Here is an 18,195-nt window from a genome sequence, read left to right as displayed (position 1 = left end):
TATGATATAATTGGGTATGATATGATATGATATATTATTTGATTTAATTTGGTATGATATGATATGATATATGATTTGATATGATGTAATGCGATACAATACGATACGATACGATACAACAAGATACGAAACTAAATGAAACTAAACGATGTGATGTGAAACAATATGATATGATACACAACAAAACTAAATGAAACGATGATAATATATGATGTAGGATTGGGTACCAAAACCATTGCCAATATGGCACCGGTAAATATGTAACCGGTATCTACTAAACCGAATCTGCATATGAATTTCAGTACCTAATTTCTGTGCTGCGACAAGGACGCAAGAAGTAACATGGGATGCATAAAAGGCTCACATAGATACATGTTGTGTCACACCAACATTTAATCCTAAACATTTTTGAGGGATACATGGACACCATCGTCGATGTTAGGTGTTTAATCATGTTGTTAAGCAACGTTTTAAAGGCAAATCTCACAGTACAGCGCATCCAATGAGTGACTCCTTTCAACACGCATGATCGCAATCATCAGATTTGCTTAATACTATCATTGTAAGTGTGGCTTTATTTTACAAGCAAGAATTTAACAAAGCAACTTGCAGCAGATGCTTTACAAAAGTTGTGTGTAAGAGTAAACACTCCAAACTTAATGAAACATTGAGGGCTCATGGAATCAACTTAAAGGCAGAGGAATGCATTGTCTTTGACAGCTTGCGACATCATCTGGCACTTTCACATGCACATCAGTAATCTAATTATTTGCCTTAATCTGAATAAGATTACAGCACATAATTCGATAAATTTCATTACGTCTCCATGCTATCCATGTTTCCTCCAAAGTTTCATGTTATAGCGGGTGTTTTGTTTAAAATTTTTGACTTTAACTGCAGTTTGGCACTTTCACTTTCATTCAGGAACATTTCATTCATGGCCCTCATGCAAACTGAGGTATTGGATGCAAGGATGTAAAGACTGGTGGAAGAGTGTTGTTTTAATGGAATTTGATACCCCATGATGAATGGAAATAAAAAAAAAATCTGCATTTTGCAATGTTGGTGTCTGTGGTCCTTTACTGACTCGGTAGGTGAGGAGAATAGTATCAAACAGCTGTGTGTGTAAAATTTACTGTCACCACATAATGGTAATAGTTAGATTAAGGTGTTTACATGTCTGTATGCACTTCAATAATGCGATGAATAATGTCTTAATTCAATTTTTGTTTAATTTGATTATAAACTTAGTTGGATTAAGGTAATCAACAATCTGTTTACATAGTAGTCTCTTAAGTAGAGTATTAAAATCAGAGTATTGCTGTCCATTTAAAAGTACTCAGTGAGGACTTAAGGCCCAACCCCAGAAAAAAAAGCCACAGGTTGGTAGTAAGCTAATGTAATGTTAATTGCATTTTGCAAATCTTGCATTTATGCTATGAAAAAAAAATGATGAAAAGAAATATATTAAATATATTAAAGTAAATATATTAAAATATGAATTGATGTATACTTTAAACTTTTTATTATATTGTTTAGATAAAATTATTACATGCTTTTTTTTTGTCAAATAAGTCATCTACCATAATTTTGTTGCTCAAAAGTATCAGTTCAGGCACCATTTTGGTACTGGTACGGTTTTAAAGGCATTGATTTAGCACTGGTATCGAAATAATCCCAAACAATACCAAACCGTATTATATTATTATATTATATTATATTATATTATATTATATTATATTATATTATATTATATTATATTATATTATATTATATTATATTATATTATATTATATTATATTCTGATGTGAAAAAAGAATAAAAATAATATTGTTAACATACATTATATTTAAAAAAAAAATTATACATGATTCCATTTGGGGTTTATATTCACTGCTTTCATTTCTTATTCTATAGGCATTAACGTATGTACTGCTGTACGTATGCATATTCTAGCATTCTACATATATATAATCTATAAATACACTTCAGCAATTACAGGCATTTTGCTGTCATGCTCCTGAAAGAAGCTGCTAAAATGACAGGTAAATGGTAGGGGACTTGACTGTTAATTACCACGTGTTTTGACCAGCGAGTCTCTTAAAGCATTTCAGATGACCTGAGATGAATGTGGACTCTCATGGCCTCACATCTGACATTAAACTGCACATTTCCACATATTCAGCGCACAATACGACGCATGAAGCAATAAACAGTTTTTCTATTTTCAAAACATGTTAGGCACACACTGGTAGGCTTTTCCCGCCCACAACTGTTATTTTACACCTGAGGCTTGTGGTGCTTTGGACGCACATGAATATTAAAGAGTGACACGCAGCATTGTGTCTGAAATATGACCGTTTTGAATTATGGCTAAATGATGTGTATACTGGGCTGCTCTTGCAGTGCTCCTCCACTTGTGACGAATGGCAGGAGATGTTATGCTATATTAAAAGAATAAATGAGAGTGAGTCAGTTAAGGTTTCATTCTCCACGCATCATAGAAGACGTGATGACGCAAACAAGAGGCCTGATAAAATGCATGTCTGCTTAATGTGGAGACCTCGCGCTAAAAACTCTCGCCTGAGGCAACATTACCCCCCTTTGAATAGTCTTTTCTTTTTTAAATATTTCCCAAATGATGTTTAACAGAGCAAGGAACTTTTCACAGTATGTCTGATAATATTTTTTCTCCTGGAGAAAGTCTTATTTGTTTTATTTCGGCAAGAAAAAGAGCAGTTTTAAATATTTTAAACCCCATTTTAAGGACAATATTATTAGCCCAATTTAAGCTATATATTTTTTCAATAGTCTACAGAACAAACAATAGTTAAACAATAACTTGCCTAATTACCCTAACATGCCTAGTCAACCTAATTAACCTAGTTAAGCCTTTAAATGTCACTTTAAGCTATATAGAAATCTCTTGAAAAATATCTAGTCAAATATTATTTACTGTCATTATAGCAAAGATAAAATAAATCAGTTATTAGAGATGAGTTATTAAAACTATTATGTTTAGAAATGTGTTGAAAAAAATCTCTCCGTTAAACAGAAATTGGGGGGAAAATTAACTGGGCTAATAATTCATGGGGGCTAATAATTCTGACTTCAACTGTATAGGCATACTCTCAAATGCATTTTAACATATTAAAAAAATAAAAAATAAAAAGTATTTAATGAACTACTTACTATTTTAGCCCAATGCTGTTGATATTTTGATCTCTGAAATCTGACTAGTGTTGCCTTCGGGGAGAGTCTCTACATTAAGCAGACATGCATTTTATCAGGCCTTTTGTTTGCGTCATCACGTCCTCTATGACGCGTGGAGCATATGGATTCATATAGAGAATTGAATTATTAGAGTATATAAAAAATATAGATTTTCTATAAAAATCTTATAAAGGATATCTGTATGACTTATGAAGAAATGTTATGGAAACAATGTATAATATAAAAATCATGAATAAATAGCATTGATTATTAAAAAATATTTTTTTTGTTTTAGAAATTATACAAAATAAGATTTTGATATATGAGTATGTCTGCATAGCAAGGCTGCATTTATTTGTTTAAAAATACAGAAAAAAAAAAAACAGTTTTACATTTTTTGTGATTGATTGATTGATTGATTGATTGATTGATTGATTGATTGATTGATTGATTTTTTTCATTTCTGCTTTTTATTTGCAATATGGTTTGAAAGTTTAAGAAAAGGTGACTTTTTGACAGTTTTAATATTTTTAAGTGATTATTGGTGGTGTATATTGCCGTACAACGACTGCGTTTTTCAACAACCTCATTGTTAATTTCTTATCATCATCATTATTATTATTATTTTATTATTATTTTAATAACTTAATTTTATCACTCAATCAATCAATTAATCAATCAATCAATCTGTCAATCACTCAATCATTCAATAAAAAAAAGCGAATTACTATAATAAAAAGGATTTTGCACCTTTTTTATAACTCTAAATTACAACTTATATGTGATTATAGGTGAATATGGATAAACTAAATTGGCTGTAGTGAATGATTGTGTCATTGAGTATACTGATGTTTCACAGTATTCACAGCAAGGGCATTTGCATGGTGGCGACCTGTGATTAATCAGGGAATAGCTTAATGATAGTGAGTGAGTATTTATTAATTTAAATGCTAAAAGTACAACTTCAATCCAGACAGAGAACGTTTATTTTGGTGAAAAAGCAAGAAAATTCAGAAAGTTTTGAAATGTTTCCCCTTCTACCGATTTATAAATACCTCTCATGACAAATTTGGTGTTATATTTTCAGATGTACGTTATATCTGCATTAAACTCAGCACTAGCAGATGGAGTTTGTTGTGACACTGAAAACTCTGTTACCATGAGTTGACCATGTAAAACGTCACAACGTGCCTCATCGGTTTACATAATTGCATAATCCCAACAATCTAACAACAATGCTGAACCACATCCGATTCACTGGTGTTATGATTGTGAATTTTAGGCTCCATCCTCTTATATATTCAGCAGTAAATTTTGAGTGGAAAGTCTAATTGGTACAGAGACCCAGAAGGGGCGTCATGGTGGGTGAAAAATTGGGTAAAAAAAAAAAAAAAAAAAAAAAACTAGGTGGAAGAAAAAAAATTATTGATGGTAGAAAAAAAGTGATTGAATTTTTCATTCAAGTTTTTGCATTCCCTCACAAAGATGTTATGTGTTATCGCGCAATAATGTTTTGCGAGGCAATGCAAAGACGTTTTTCAAGATTTTTTTGCGTTACCTCGCAAAACTGTTGTTCCACAAACACTTTCTATTGACTTCAATTCAATTCAGCTTTATTTGTATAGAACTTTTACAACGTATATTGTGTCAAATCAGCTTCACATAAATGGTCATAGTAACTGGATTAGGGTCGTTCAGTTTTTAGTGTTTAAGTTCAGTTTAGTTTAGCACAGTTCAGTGTGGTTTAAAGTCATTACTGAGAGTCCAAGCACTGAAGAGCAAATCCATCGATGTTTAGCTCTAAAGATCCTGAACAATGCAAGTCAGTGGCGACAGCGGAGAGGGAAAAAAAAAACTTCACCAATAGGAGAGAAAAGAAAAAAAAAACCTTGAGAGAAACCAGACCCAGTTCAGCACAACCATTTTAACTTCACTTCATACATGTCCACCCTCCTGTTTTTGCCATGTTTCTCCCATATTTTACCATTCTATCCTGCTATTGTCCTATCATTAGGTATTTTTCCATAATTATCCCATAATTTTTAACTTAAAAGCACGCTGAAATTACTATGTAATTGTCTGCATTCACTTCCTTTCCATTAAAACTGTGCATCGATCATCATATGCAACCTCTGAATCAGTGAATACATGTACAAGCTCTAAATGACAGACTTGCTCTGGATGATAAACTGATCCCAGATCAGCTGCTGTATATGGCATATGTTGCAAAAAAAAAAAAAAAAAAAAAAAGTCAACAATAGTCAATGGTTTTTAAAATTGTGCTATTCCGCCTTACAGAGGAAATTTAAATCAATATTAATTCATTCCATTTGCTATTTATGCACCATTTTACCTGCTGCCAGTGTAAAGTATGTCTTATTGATTGACTGTGTAATTACCCAACTCGCTTGCTTAATTTGTTGTTAATTTGCCACTGATGGCAATCACATTTGACTGGCGAGAAGCCTGGTGCTCAGCAGCTAGTGTTTATCCTCCATCTGGCTTCAGAGTGTGTGTGTGTGTGTGTAAGAGAGAGAGTGTGTGTGACGGAGAAATATGTCTAAGCAAAAGCCATGGCACTAAAATAAGGTTTTAAAGCCTGGTCTATAAAGTCAGCAGCGTCTGCCAGAATTCATTGCCTCGCTTGGACGATCACTGAAGTGCTGCCGAACACTGGGCGACGACATGGCAAGAGCGGCACGTTTAAGATAAAAAACGTTGTTATCCGTGGTCCGTCATTTAGGCTCTGACATGCAGGAAGTGTGATATACATCTTTGCTGCTTGAAAGCACACGCCAATTTGCACACACACGCTTTGCTTTATTGGCTTTCAGCGTCAGATGTCTTATATATTATGCATGCTGATTTTACTCCATATGTTTGTATACACTTTCTGTTACTCTTGCATTTTGTTCGTTTTTGCAAACAACCTGATGTCTGCGAGTCTGCTGTGAGTATTTTTCTTCTTTTTTTTTTTATTTCCTGTTTGCTGCTTATGCTTTTCTCATGCTAATCATAAATGTCCTAGGAAAAGGAATGGGTTTCATTTACTGTAGGTGTATACCGTGGAAAGCTTTTTTCAAGAAAAAAGAAAAGTGCTATGCATCGAAGAGGCATCAAACATATAATTCCAGCACCACTTAAGGAGTGTGTTGGAAAAAATAAAGGTTTTACTTACTTTAAGTTGTCTTTTCTTCCTTGATAATTGTTTTATAGTCTGTTAGTAGAAATGCACTAACAATCAAAGGATGATTCAGTACATATATGTCAAAGGATGATTCATTTGTACTGTATATACATACGGTAAAGTACCCTACACTAATACTGGCACCCTTAACCTTAACCTTTTGATATTTTGTTCAAAATATTAAAAGAAAAACTGTAGATGCTTAAGTAAATGGTGATGCTTTTGACGTCAAGTTTCTGGATGCATTCTGAACCCAAGGCCAACATATACTTCAGCAATTCTCCAGCTGTGAAGATTTTCTGGCCAGTCAAACCATTATCCTGACTGTGATAAAGACTCCCACACTGATTTACAACACTTTCTTAATCATTGCCATGATGGTTTGAATGGACATGTTCAGCATTTTTGCTATTCTCTTGTAGCCACTTCACATTTTGTGTAGCTTAACAACCTTTTTCCTCCAATTACAGATTTGTTCTTTGGTTTTTCTCGTTGTGACGAATGACAGAGTGAGTTTGGGCTTTGTGCTTTTCATATATGCAAGGTTGAACTATTTCGTCTTCCTAGTCACCCATGTATACAAAAAAATAAAAATAGATAAATAAATCAATATCAACATATATAATAAATCGGGTTTGGTTATATACCCATATTGGGTATTATTAGTTATATTGGTTATATTTCGTTGTTTAGGTATTTGGTTTTGTATTGGCTTACTATATTTGTGAAGTAGAGGTGGGGGTATGCCTGAAGTACAATAAATATGAAATTAACATTCTTTCATTTTCTTTTCGGGTTAGTCCCTTTTTTTAATCCGGGGTCGCCACAGCGGAATGAACCTCCAACATATCCAGCATATGTTTTACGCAGCGGATGCTTCCAGCCGCATCCCATCTCTAGGAGACATCCATACATACTCATTCACACTCATACACTGTGGACAATTTAGCCTACCCAATTCACCTGTACCACATGTCTGGACTGTGGGGGAAACCCGAGCACTTGGAGGAAACTCACGCAAACACAGGGAGAACATGCAAACTCCACACAGAAACGCCAACTGACCCAGCCGAGGCTTGAACCAGGGACCTTTTTGCTGTGAGGTGACAGCACTACCTACTGCGCCACTGCATCACAATAAATATAAAATCCCAATATAGTCTGTGCTGTGTTTGTTATGTTGTTCTCCAAGAAAGTAGCCAAAAGGATGTTTTTGGGTTAATCTCGCTAATTCTTCTTCTAATTCTTCGCTAATTCTTCTTCTTCAGATTTTGACAAACCCAACTGCTGAGATATATATTAACTATATATATATATATATATATATATATATATATATATATATATATATATATATATATATATATATATATATATATATATATATATATATATATATATTAACTTTTAAACATTTTGCTCTTATAATCTCATAATGTGCTGCCAATAATTGCCCACACATAAAAGGACGGTGTTTAATCAAAGTTATATCTCAAACAAGATTGATCATACAGTACCTGCGATTATCATGTACATGTTATAAATAAATAATAATTCATTAATTAAGTTTTATCATTCAAAGCTGGCTATTTTCAGACACTGTTGCCATACAACTGTGTTTAAACACCTTATAAAAGGGAATTTTGCATAATAGATCCCATTTAATGCTTAATATTGTGTTAAAATCATAGTCTTACTGATTACAAGTTGTAATAATTAGAGGAATAACTAATACAATTCAGTTGTATTTTATTAGCTGTGATAAATCTGCCCTTTCCTCAATGTTCACTTGAATAATTTAACTAAAGAACTTTATTATAAAGTATTACCTATTGTACTTAATAATCCTTTTGCAATTGAATTGGGTTAAAACCTTTGTTTACACTGAACATATATATAAAAATAAAGCAATAAACACTACCTGCAAAAACAAAATGTGTCGCCTATCCAAGTTTTTGGAACAACAAATAATAACTTGACTTCTAGTTGATCATTTAGTATAAGTATAGCAGCTTATATGAAAGGCAAAGGAATAGAAAAATAATTAATCTTGTGTAACATTTGATTCCCATGAGCTTGAAGAACAGCATCCATACAACTCTGCAATGACTCAAATAACTTATTAATACAGTCATCTGGAATGACAAGGAAAGCAATCTTACAGGACACCCAGAGTTCATCAAGATTCTTTGGATTCATCTTCAGTGCCTCCTTCTTCATCTTCATCTGACAGGGCTGGCCAATCCTGGAGCACTTTGACCTTCTTTTCTTTCAGGAATTTTCATGTGGAATGTAATAAATTAATAAAAAATTTCCTAGGACATGTATATTACATGGTTTGTAATATAATGGGCAGCACAAATGCCTTAATACCTCAGGCTGTTGATGTTTACATTCCACTCTGAAGATCTCTTGAATGCCGCCATGCTGAATGTAACCCCAAACCATGATTTTTCCTTCACCAAACTTGACTGATTTCTAGAAAAATCTTGTGTCCATGCGGGTTCTAATAGGTATTCTGCAGTATTTGTGATGATTGGGATGCAGTTCAACAGATCAGCTTGAAGTCAAATTATTCATTGTTGCTCTTACAACTGGGATCGACCACAAGACTTTTGTCAAGTAGTTTAGAAAAAACATATATAATACCTGCAGTAACCCTTTTGCAGCTTAGGTCAATAACATGGTTATTCCATACATTTTGATAAAGCTTCAGCAATTAATTTCAAAAGGGAATTGAATACTGTTATAAGCCTAATTTAAGTAGAAAAATAGAAAGACATAGAAACAGACAAAGAGAAAAGGGCAAATGCGGTTGTGACCGTGGCTCCACTATTGAGCGATTAAACCTCAGAAACAGGTCTAAAGCGAGGAAGCCATACGAGCTCTCAGTGAAAGGCAGGAAAGCGGGTCTTTGATCGTCACCTGGCACATCAGTGCCTCGTCCCCCAGGGGGCAAACCATCGCCCGCATGCACACATCTGACAGGTGGAGAGAGCAGAGGCTCCATACGCTCAACAACAAACCCACAGCACACTGAGATCAGCTCTGAGTAATGCCTTCCACACAAGCTGAAATATGAAATATGAGGACACATGTGTGTAACATGGCTGAGTCTCATTATCACTGCATTAGAGCCGCATCTGATGAGACCATTTGCATGGAAACACCTGACACGTCTCCTCTTCCAGAACGGGAGAGAAAGAAAGAAATATAGTGAGTTCTATCATCACTGTCTCAATATTGACTTATTAATTTCAGTATATTCAGGACCGAATGCCATTTCAAATAGGAATAAGTCCCGGCGTTCACGATAGAGCGCCTGAAAACAAGGTTGAGGGATTTCCTCTGGGGATGTTTGTCTTTCATATCTCCCTCAGCCTTCTGAGTGGATCAGATTGCTAAGCCAAAGACATAAGCACTGTTCTGAGGGGAATTGTTTCTCAAGGTGACGTCTGGGAAATAATATTTGCATGGACAAGGGCTCAACATTGACTTTTTATTTTTTTGTTTTTCTGCTGGCTCTATTGGTCTGAAATATCACATTTCTTTTTCTTTATTCAGATTAGTTTTATCGTCAATAAACTAAACTAAACTAAACTAAATTGAAGGAAGATGCTAACTTTCCACAAAAAGTTTAACTTCTGGACATGCTAAGAGGTAGAAGTTACGTGACTTTAGAGCACCATTACAGAACAAATAAATGGAGATCAAATGGTTTTGATCTTTGGTTTCATTCTATAATACTGGACATTTGTCTACAATGGTAGACTTTGTTTTAACGTTGAGAGTGTTTAAACAAGAGAGAAATGTGTAAAATGTTAATGCCTGTCTGAGAAAGGTGTAAAAATGTTTGTAGTGAGGGGTTTTACAGCCTTCAGCCTTAAAATCTATATTAATGGAAAAAATAAAGCTGATTACTTTGCGGACTTCGCCTATTGCAAGTTATATTTACAGTGTAACTCTCGTGAATAACGAGGGAACACTTTATTTGTAATGAATTAAAAGAAATGTAGACAGTAAACCAGGTGGACAGGTGGAGAGAGCAGAGGCTCCATACGCTCAACAACAAACCCACAGCACACTGATATCAGCTCTGAGTAATGCCTTCCACACAAGATGAAATATGAAATATGAGGACACATGTGTGTAACATGGCTGAGTCTCATTTTCATTGTCATAATTTTCTCACCATCTACAAAACTGTCTGAAGTGATTTCCTCTGCTGAACACAAAAGAGCTTTAGAATAATATAAACCAGTAGCCATTCATGTCCATATACTTTTTCCCTACTACTACAGTATGTATGTAATTGGTAGAAAGTGAGAATGAATACACTTTAATTGTTGTACTGTATGCTGTACATGTCTAATATAATGAAAACAAAACTAAACTAATCTAAATGATGATAATTTTCTTCTAATTAGTTTCATACTGTAACTGAGGATTTTATTCAACATTGACAATGTTAAAGAATTGAACTGAAACAGCATTTAACTGAATTGAACTCAAACTTGCGCCCCCAGCTAGAGGTTGTAACGATACGTCATTATACTGAGATATTGTTACGTATCAGAGATGTAAGCTATTTTCTTTATGGGTAAAATTAAGTTGTTGAGTGGTCTGTTTAAATCCAAGACTTCTGAAGGAACACTGATTATGTAAAGACAGATTCACAATTCAATCTAAAATTATTGTGCCATATGGTAGCAAAAAATAAACAGAAAAAGGTAAATAATAACAAAAATAAATAAATAACATGATGAATGTGACCTCTACAGTAGCTCCAGTATAAATAAATGCAGTGTAAAAAATTAAATGTCATAAATTAAATTAAATAGATAATAATCTTCAAGTTCATAATTTTATCAACCCAGTTCACTGAAACAAGTTCGCTTTGTGTCAAATACCAAATTTACTGTATGTGGTAAAACATTCCAGAAGCTCAAACTAAGGAGACATATGATTGGAATACTAACATCTATTAAAAGCATAAATAAAAGCAAAAGCATCCAAATTCAGTCTAAATGTCTAAAGTAATTATTATTAACATAATATAATTATTATTTTAAAAAAAATAAAAAATTAATGTAATTTGACAGTTAAAAAATAAAAAATAAAAAAATTTAATTAAATAAAAAAATAATAAATAAAAAAATACAAAATAAAAATAAATTAAATTGATGAAAAATTCAATTCAATTCAATTCAATTACAAATAATTAAATTAAATTAAATTAATTAAAAAATAAAATAAAATAAAACGTTCAAAGCACCTTCACAGTATTAAACAGAGATATAACAGAATGAATGATGCAATGTACTGCACATATGAGACATCCCTTCAGTTCAATAAGGGTGTCAAATTCATCGGGTATGAAACACATTTAATTAAGCTGTAATGTTGTAAGAACAATAAGGATTTATTGAGCTCAGGTAAGTTAATTCAGTTTTCAATTCTTAAATCATATTGTTGGCATAAACAAAACAATGATTTTTTTCTAAATCCTAACCTACTCCAATGAAAGAGAGAGAAAGGCCAAGCATCTTCAGGCAGACTCTGACAGAGTAGCCATTCTGAACACTGATGTTAGTTAAGTGAGGGCAGTCGTGGCGTGACTAACAGCTCAATCTCCCCGACTCAAGGTGCACAGCACTTCCGTCCCAGAGATCTTTCAGAGGCGTGATGGAGGCGCAGGCAGCTTTGAGATATCAAGCCACCGTCATCTGAGTGAGATGAGCTGCTCAAACGCCCTTTGAAGTGACAAACATTCAGCCTTTCTCCCCATCTGAGCACCTGCTACCTAGCTAACTGCTAACAACATACTTCTGACATCTTCACTGCTAGTTTTGTTAGCACCTCAAGATTAGTGGTCGAAACCCACAGCGTTTCCAAAGAAATGACCTGTCTACCGGTTGAAACGAAAATCAAATCATCCCGGCAGCCATTACTGAGCAACCTATGAGGTTCACAGATGCTAATGTGAAGGGAAGTGGAGTTAGTAAGTGGTGTTTATCACTTTAAAATATTGCCCTGTCCTTTCGCTGCATGAACGGTGCAATTACCGGCTCAGTGGGGTGTTGTGCGGAAGAAGGAGCGCTGGGCTTGCCGTTATACAGCCGCAGTAACTCAGAAGATCATTTTTGGAGGATCCGAATAGGATTTTAGAGACAAAATGGCTTCAGTAAATCATAGAGAAAGGCTAAGTAGACCATCAAGTAAGAGGCAGATACTGTCTTAGGGGATTTGATTTACTGTTTTTTTGTTTTTCTGAAGAGATCATTGGGGTCTATGAGCTTTATAGTGAAAAACAGACACATTTTCTAACACACTCTAAAAAAAACTTTGAGTTATGTATTTCACCCAATGGTTGAGTTAAAAATATTTGGTGCTTTGTGGGGTTATTTTTGTTGGTTTTAGTTTTCTTTATTGGGGTATTTATTAATAACTCAAATAATTGAGTTAAAAAATTTGAGTTGCAACAATCAACTGATTTAACTGACACAGAACAGGGTCACACTTTATTTTGACAGTCCGTTTGTTAAATTTAAGTTACATTACATCTACTTGCCAACTAATTCTCAATAGATTATTAGTAGACTGTCAGGTGGGGGTTAGGGTTAGTGTGAATTGACCCATACTTGCAACGTTTCCTAGAGTCAATTAAATGTCTGCTGAAGGAGCAGTATCAGCAGATATTAAGCAGAGAGTCTACTAATACTCAAATGGACCATCAAAATAAAGTGTTATAAACATTATTGATAATACAAACGCATGCTTCATAGCTGATCTACAGTATATTAAACAGATAAAATGCTTTCTCTACCTCCCGTGTTCATTTGTACCGTTTTTATAGGGAAATGATACACATATTTGGGATATTAGGCTGTCATTCTCACCTTTCACGTCTAGTCTTGGTTAAGGTGTGTTGTCTTTTTAATTAAAAACACTCTCCTTTCATTAGGAAACTATATTGTAACATCTAAATACTAATATACACTCTCAGAAAAAAAGGTACAAAATTGTACCTTTTAGGGTACAAATGGCCCGTCACTGGGGTGGTACCCTTAAGGGTACAAATTTGTACCTCTATTTAAAGGTACAAAATTGTACCTTCTACATTTGTACCCTTTAAGGAACAATTTTGTACCCCCACCGAAGGTACAAAAATGTACCTTTTTATATTATATAGCATTTTCAGGGTACTGACCCAGGCATTTTGATCCTTTGGTGACTGAATGCACAAATAAATAAATAAAATATTTTGGTTCACAGATGTCCATTTTTATTTATTAATGTAGAAATATTTCATTACAACTCACAACTGAATGTGTAAAGAAATAAAATTACACAGCAAGTATAAAGCAGACATGTAAAACAGTAAAAAGAACAATTTAGAAAACAAATAAAAATTGTTCACTCACTGTACAGTATATAATCTACCCTTAATACAAAGACCACAATAATACTGTTTAAGATTTATAAACACATTACACAGGCTACATCAAGTACTTCACTTTATAAAGTCCAAAGTATTTGTCTTTAGTCAGAATACTCAGTCATAATAAATATTTTGTCATCAAAATTTTCTCTGTATTTCAGAATGAAGGCAAACTTTCTCTATAAATTGCTTCAACAGTGCAGAAAACCAAAAACATCAGTAGCCTCTTCCTCAACACCAGTAGATTACTCCTCATCCTCCTCAAGTGGAGTTGTAATTTGTTGTAACACAATATGTGTTTATGCTTTTGATAAACATGACATGTAAAGCACTCATAACTGGAAAATGTTCTTTGATAGTCATTAGGACCACAAGTTATTTAAAAATTTGCTTTATGCATGAATGATAGCAGTGTGCTGGATTAACTTGATTGTTATTATCCCAAGAGCATGTAGAGAAACAAAAAACAAGGTTGATCACTTTGGTAACTGGAGTAGATCGAGGCTTGTCACCGTCCACCGTTCATTCAAAACATTCCACTGCAGAAACATCAAGGTGATCTTCTAATAAGATGGATATGTCAAAAATGTATATTCATCCACATCATTAACCCGGCCAATCGCAATCCCATCAACTCTGAAGACTGCCGTGACTCGTCTTGTTAACACAGTTGTCCAGTCGGTGGTGTCCTCGTGTACTTGAACTGTTGGATGGGGTGAAGATGGTTCACTGTAAATGACAAAGTAATAATTACATTAATATCAGTCCCTCTATCACTGATGAAGAGAAAATCAACATGCATAGAAAGTAAAATAATTAATATTCACCGATTTAAAAAAAAAAAGTATCGCAGATTAAAAGACTAATATAAATTTCATTCATTCATTCAATTTCTTTTTGGCTTAGTCCCTTTATTAATCTGGGGTCGCCACAGTGGAATGAACCACCAACTTATCCAGCATATGTTTTATGCAGCAGATGCCCTTCCAGCTGCAACCCAGTATTACGAAACATCCAGACACACTTATTCACACACACATTTATACACTACAGACAAAAAAGCTTACCAAATTCAGCTATAGCGCATGTCTTTGGACTTGTGGGGAAACCGGAGCACTTGGAGGAAACCTTCACGAACACTGGAAGAATATGCAAACTCCTCACACAAATGCCAACTGACCCAGCCGAGGCTCGAACCAGCGACCTTCTTGCTGTAAGGTGACAGCACTACCCACTGCGTAATCCTAATATAAAGAATATCAAGCATTATAAAATGCATTTATCACAGCATATACTGAACAGAAAACAACATACGCACCGGAGCACAACGAAATGTTGAAGTGTCTCGCTTAACAAGGCTGGCAACATGAGAAGTGCTGCTGTAAAATCAATTCCTGGAACATAAGATGTGGCATACAAACAAATATGAAGGAATCCATACAAAGCTAGAATTTAATAATATTAATCAAGTGGAGAAAGTTTAGAAAGAGCACCTTAGAGTCAGGTCCATAGCATTCTTCAGTTGATCTCTGATCTTTCGATGAACACCTAGAAAATAATTTTAAACACGTGGGTGTACATTTACTGTTGTTTGTAAGTAAAAACCTACAAATTTAAAATAGTATGTAAGCCATTAAAACCATGGTATAGATAATGAGACATACTTACATCTTGTAACTGAGCCATGCTTTCATATGACATGCCTTCATTGGTCTAATGCTGTTAGCCTGCATTATGTTGTTCAATCTTGTCCTGAAATACAATTGGAAACTTCATAAACTTCAGGAAAGCAATAAGATAAAGCAATAACTATTTATTTATAGTATTTTATTTATATATAAGTATAACGTTAAACGATAGTAAAGCACCAACAATTCTGGACATGAGAGTTTGTGGACACTCCTCTACATTAATATAACTTAGACACTGAAACGAAGATATGTACAAGCATACACACGCCACGTTTGTAACTAGCCACGTTTACATAATCAGTCGCTTTGTCGGTGACAAAATTGTGATTTTTCTTCACAAAATGGCGGTGTATATAACCGTCTAAAATTACATTTTCGCGGTCAACCGTGGCTAGAAAATGGCCTCAAAATATAAAACATTATCGATAATTACAAATTCCAGTATTAATAACAAAAGGTTTTATATCAAGGTATATGAAGACTTCAGTCGCGCCACCTCCGCACATTACTCACGGCCCGATTCCGGTGCACGGTTACGGCAGCGTCGGCTCGCTTCTGCCGCCGCATCTGGCCCGAGTAACGATACAGCAGACGGACTCGGGCAGGCGAAAATCTAGCCGCAACTGTCCCAAGTGTATTTTGCTATCTGGGTTGCGATTACAATCCGCCGTGGCAACACTTATTAATAAAGCAGTAACGTAACATATAAGGCGCGAATACGTAACGTAGGCGATAAAGGGAACTTTTACACCGAGAAAACTAACAGCATATAGTACTTACCTTCTATAACGTTATGTCCCTCGGTGACTTCGATATCCCGTTGTATTAACTTCTTTAAAAAGCTGCAGACATCTTAGCAAACTCCATCCTGCAGGCCAACGTACACCAGCCAGCCCGGAGCACAAAGCGGGGGAAAGCCGAGAGCAGAGAGTCAGACAAAATCAACAGAACACGGCTTCACATGTAAAAATGAGACTGAAAATATATCTTTAATTCATTCTTACATGAAAAGTGTGGACTCCAAAATAGACTTTTCTTTGAAAAGCGTGCGAAGTTCTGTGTAAACAGCCAGCATACTCGACCGGCCGCCTCAGTAACAAACACTACTATAACGTCTCAACAAGCCAAATTCTTAAAGAGACAGCAACATCACCACCTTTATGAAGATGCTGTCACTCTGCATGGTTCTTATTCTACATCCCATTTATACTATAGGGACTTAAACAGTAAGCAAAGACCAGTATTTACGTTTTTAATGATTAAAATTACATTTAATTATAAATTAAATTATTAACATTTTTGAGAAAAAATGTAATTTAAATACATGAAAAAAATTAATTATTAAAATATTTAATTCAATCAATTTATTTATTTATTATATTTTTAAATTATGTATTTTAGTATTAATGTTTAGTATTAATACATTTAAATTAGTGTTATATAGTGTCTTGATCTTATCATGAGCTGAGAGTACAATTTTGTTCCTATTGGGAAACAAAATATATAATTGTACCTTTAAAGGTGCCAAATGGGTCCTTTACGGTACAATTTTGTATCCAAATGTGCTATAAAAGGTACAAAAATGTACCTTTCAAACCTAAATCTGGACATTTGTACCTTTATAGCCCATTTGGGTACAAAATTGTACCCTAAGGACCAATATGGGACCTTTAAAGGTACAATTTTATATTTTGTTCCCTCTAGGAACAAAATTGTACCCTCATTGTACCTTTTTTTCTGAGAGTGTAGACACATAAATATTCTACATTTTATTATTTGAAGTTGCTGGTTTTCTCAAGAGGTAGAGAATTATTCATCGCTAGAGGGTGCTGACTTGACCTCAACATTTCTTTCTTTAGTCATGAAGAAGTCATCATGGATGAGAGCAAAGGATTGTTATCATCATTTATCAGAAGATGATTTATTATTCATATCAAGGTACTTGATTTTTAACTGTTTAAAAGTTAAATGTTAGTATTACTGTATGTGTGTACTATATATAGAGGCCTGAAAATAGCATTTTCCCAACATCTCATACTAACCTACATGAAGGAAATAACACCCTGATAATGTTGAGGCTAATACAAATGTTTAATCAGCTATATATGTCTTGCAATCCAGGTATTAATTTTGTTTTCGCTTTATTACTTTGTTTTTAAACTCTTAAATTGCCAGTAATTGTTGACTCCCATTTTATGAATTATGAATACCAAAGACCACAGTTTAAGCCAAAATTATTCTTTAATGTTCTACTGAAGAAAAAAGTGAATAGCTTAAGGATTTTTTTTTTCTTCAGCTTTTAATTTCGGCCTAAATACACAAAACTGATTAAAGTAATCATTAGTAAATCTCAGTTTTACAGGTTAGTTGTTCATTGTCTCATGTAAATACATTTCTCAGATTCTTTTCATTCTCTGGAATCTTCTGTTTTATATGTGTGTTTTGTTCTTCTTTGTCTCTTGTTGCCTTTGTCTTTAAACTGTTTGTTATTCTTTATTAAATATTTGATGTTGTAATCACCATCATCATAGACATGTTAATCAGACACTTTTATTATGTCATTAGATTTTCTTTTTATACTTGAAAACTGGCCATCAAGTGAACATGTTTTAAATATTTATAATACTGTCTTATGGGATTAGATTTTTTTGTTTGTTTGTTTT

General features: G+C 34.1%; 1 protein-coding gene and 1 long non-coding RNA gene across 3 annotated transcripts in view; both read right to left on the bottom strand.

The window, feature by feature from the left end:
• cadm1b (cell adhesion molecule 1b) overlaps positions 1–18,195 on the bottom strand; it is a gene marked incomplete at its 5' end in the record, with an annotated part of 365,660 nt that overhangs the window by 174,007 nt on the left and 173,458 nt on the right.
• LOC137487738 (uncharacterized) lies at positions 12,832–16,615 on the bottom strand. The gene is made up of 8 exons (XR_011006437.2): positions 16,537–16,615; positions 16,313–16,400; positions 15,510–15,593; positions 15,335–15,389; positions 15,160–15,235; positions 14,909–15,085; positions 13,514–14,570; positions 12,832–13,428 (listed from the first exon to the last, which is right to left on the bottom strand). It is a non-coding gene; the product is annotated as an uncharacterized lncRNA (long non-coding RNA).

This window comes from Danio rerio, chromosome 15 (assembly GCF_049306965.1).
Source record: "Danio rerio strain Tuebingen ecotype United States chromosome 15, GRCz12tu, whole genome shotgun sequence".
Lineage (NCBI taxonomy): Eukaryota > Metazoa > Chordata > Actinopteri > Cypriniformes > Danionidae > Danio > Danio rerio.
This window is presented reverse-complemented; position numbering and strand designations above follow the sequence as displayed.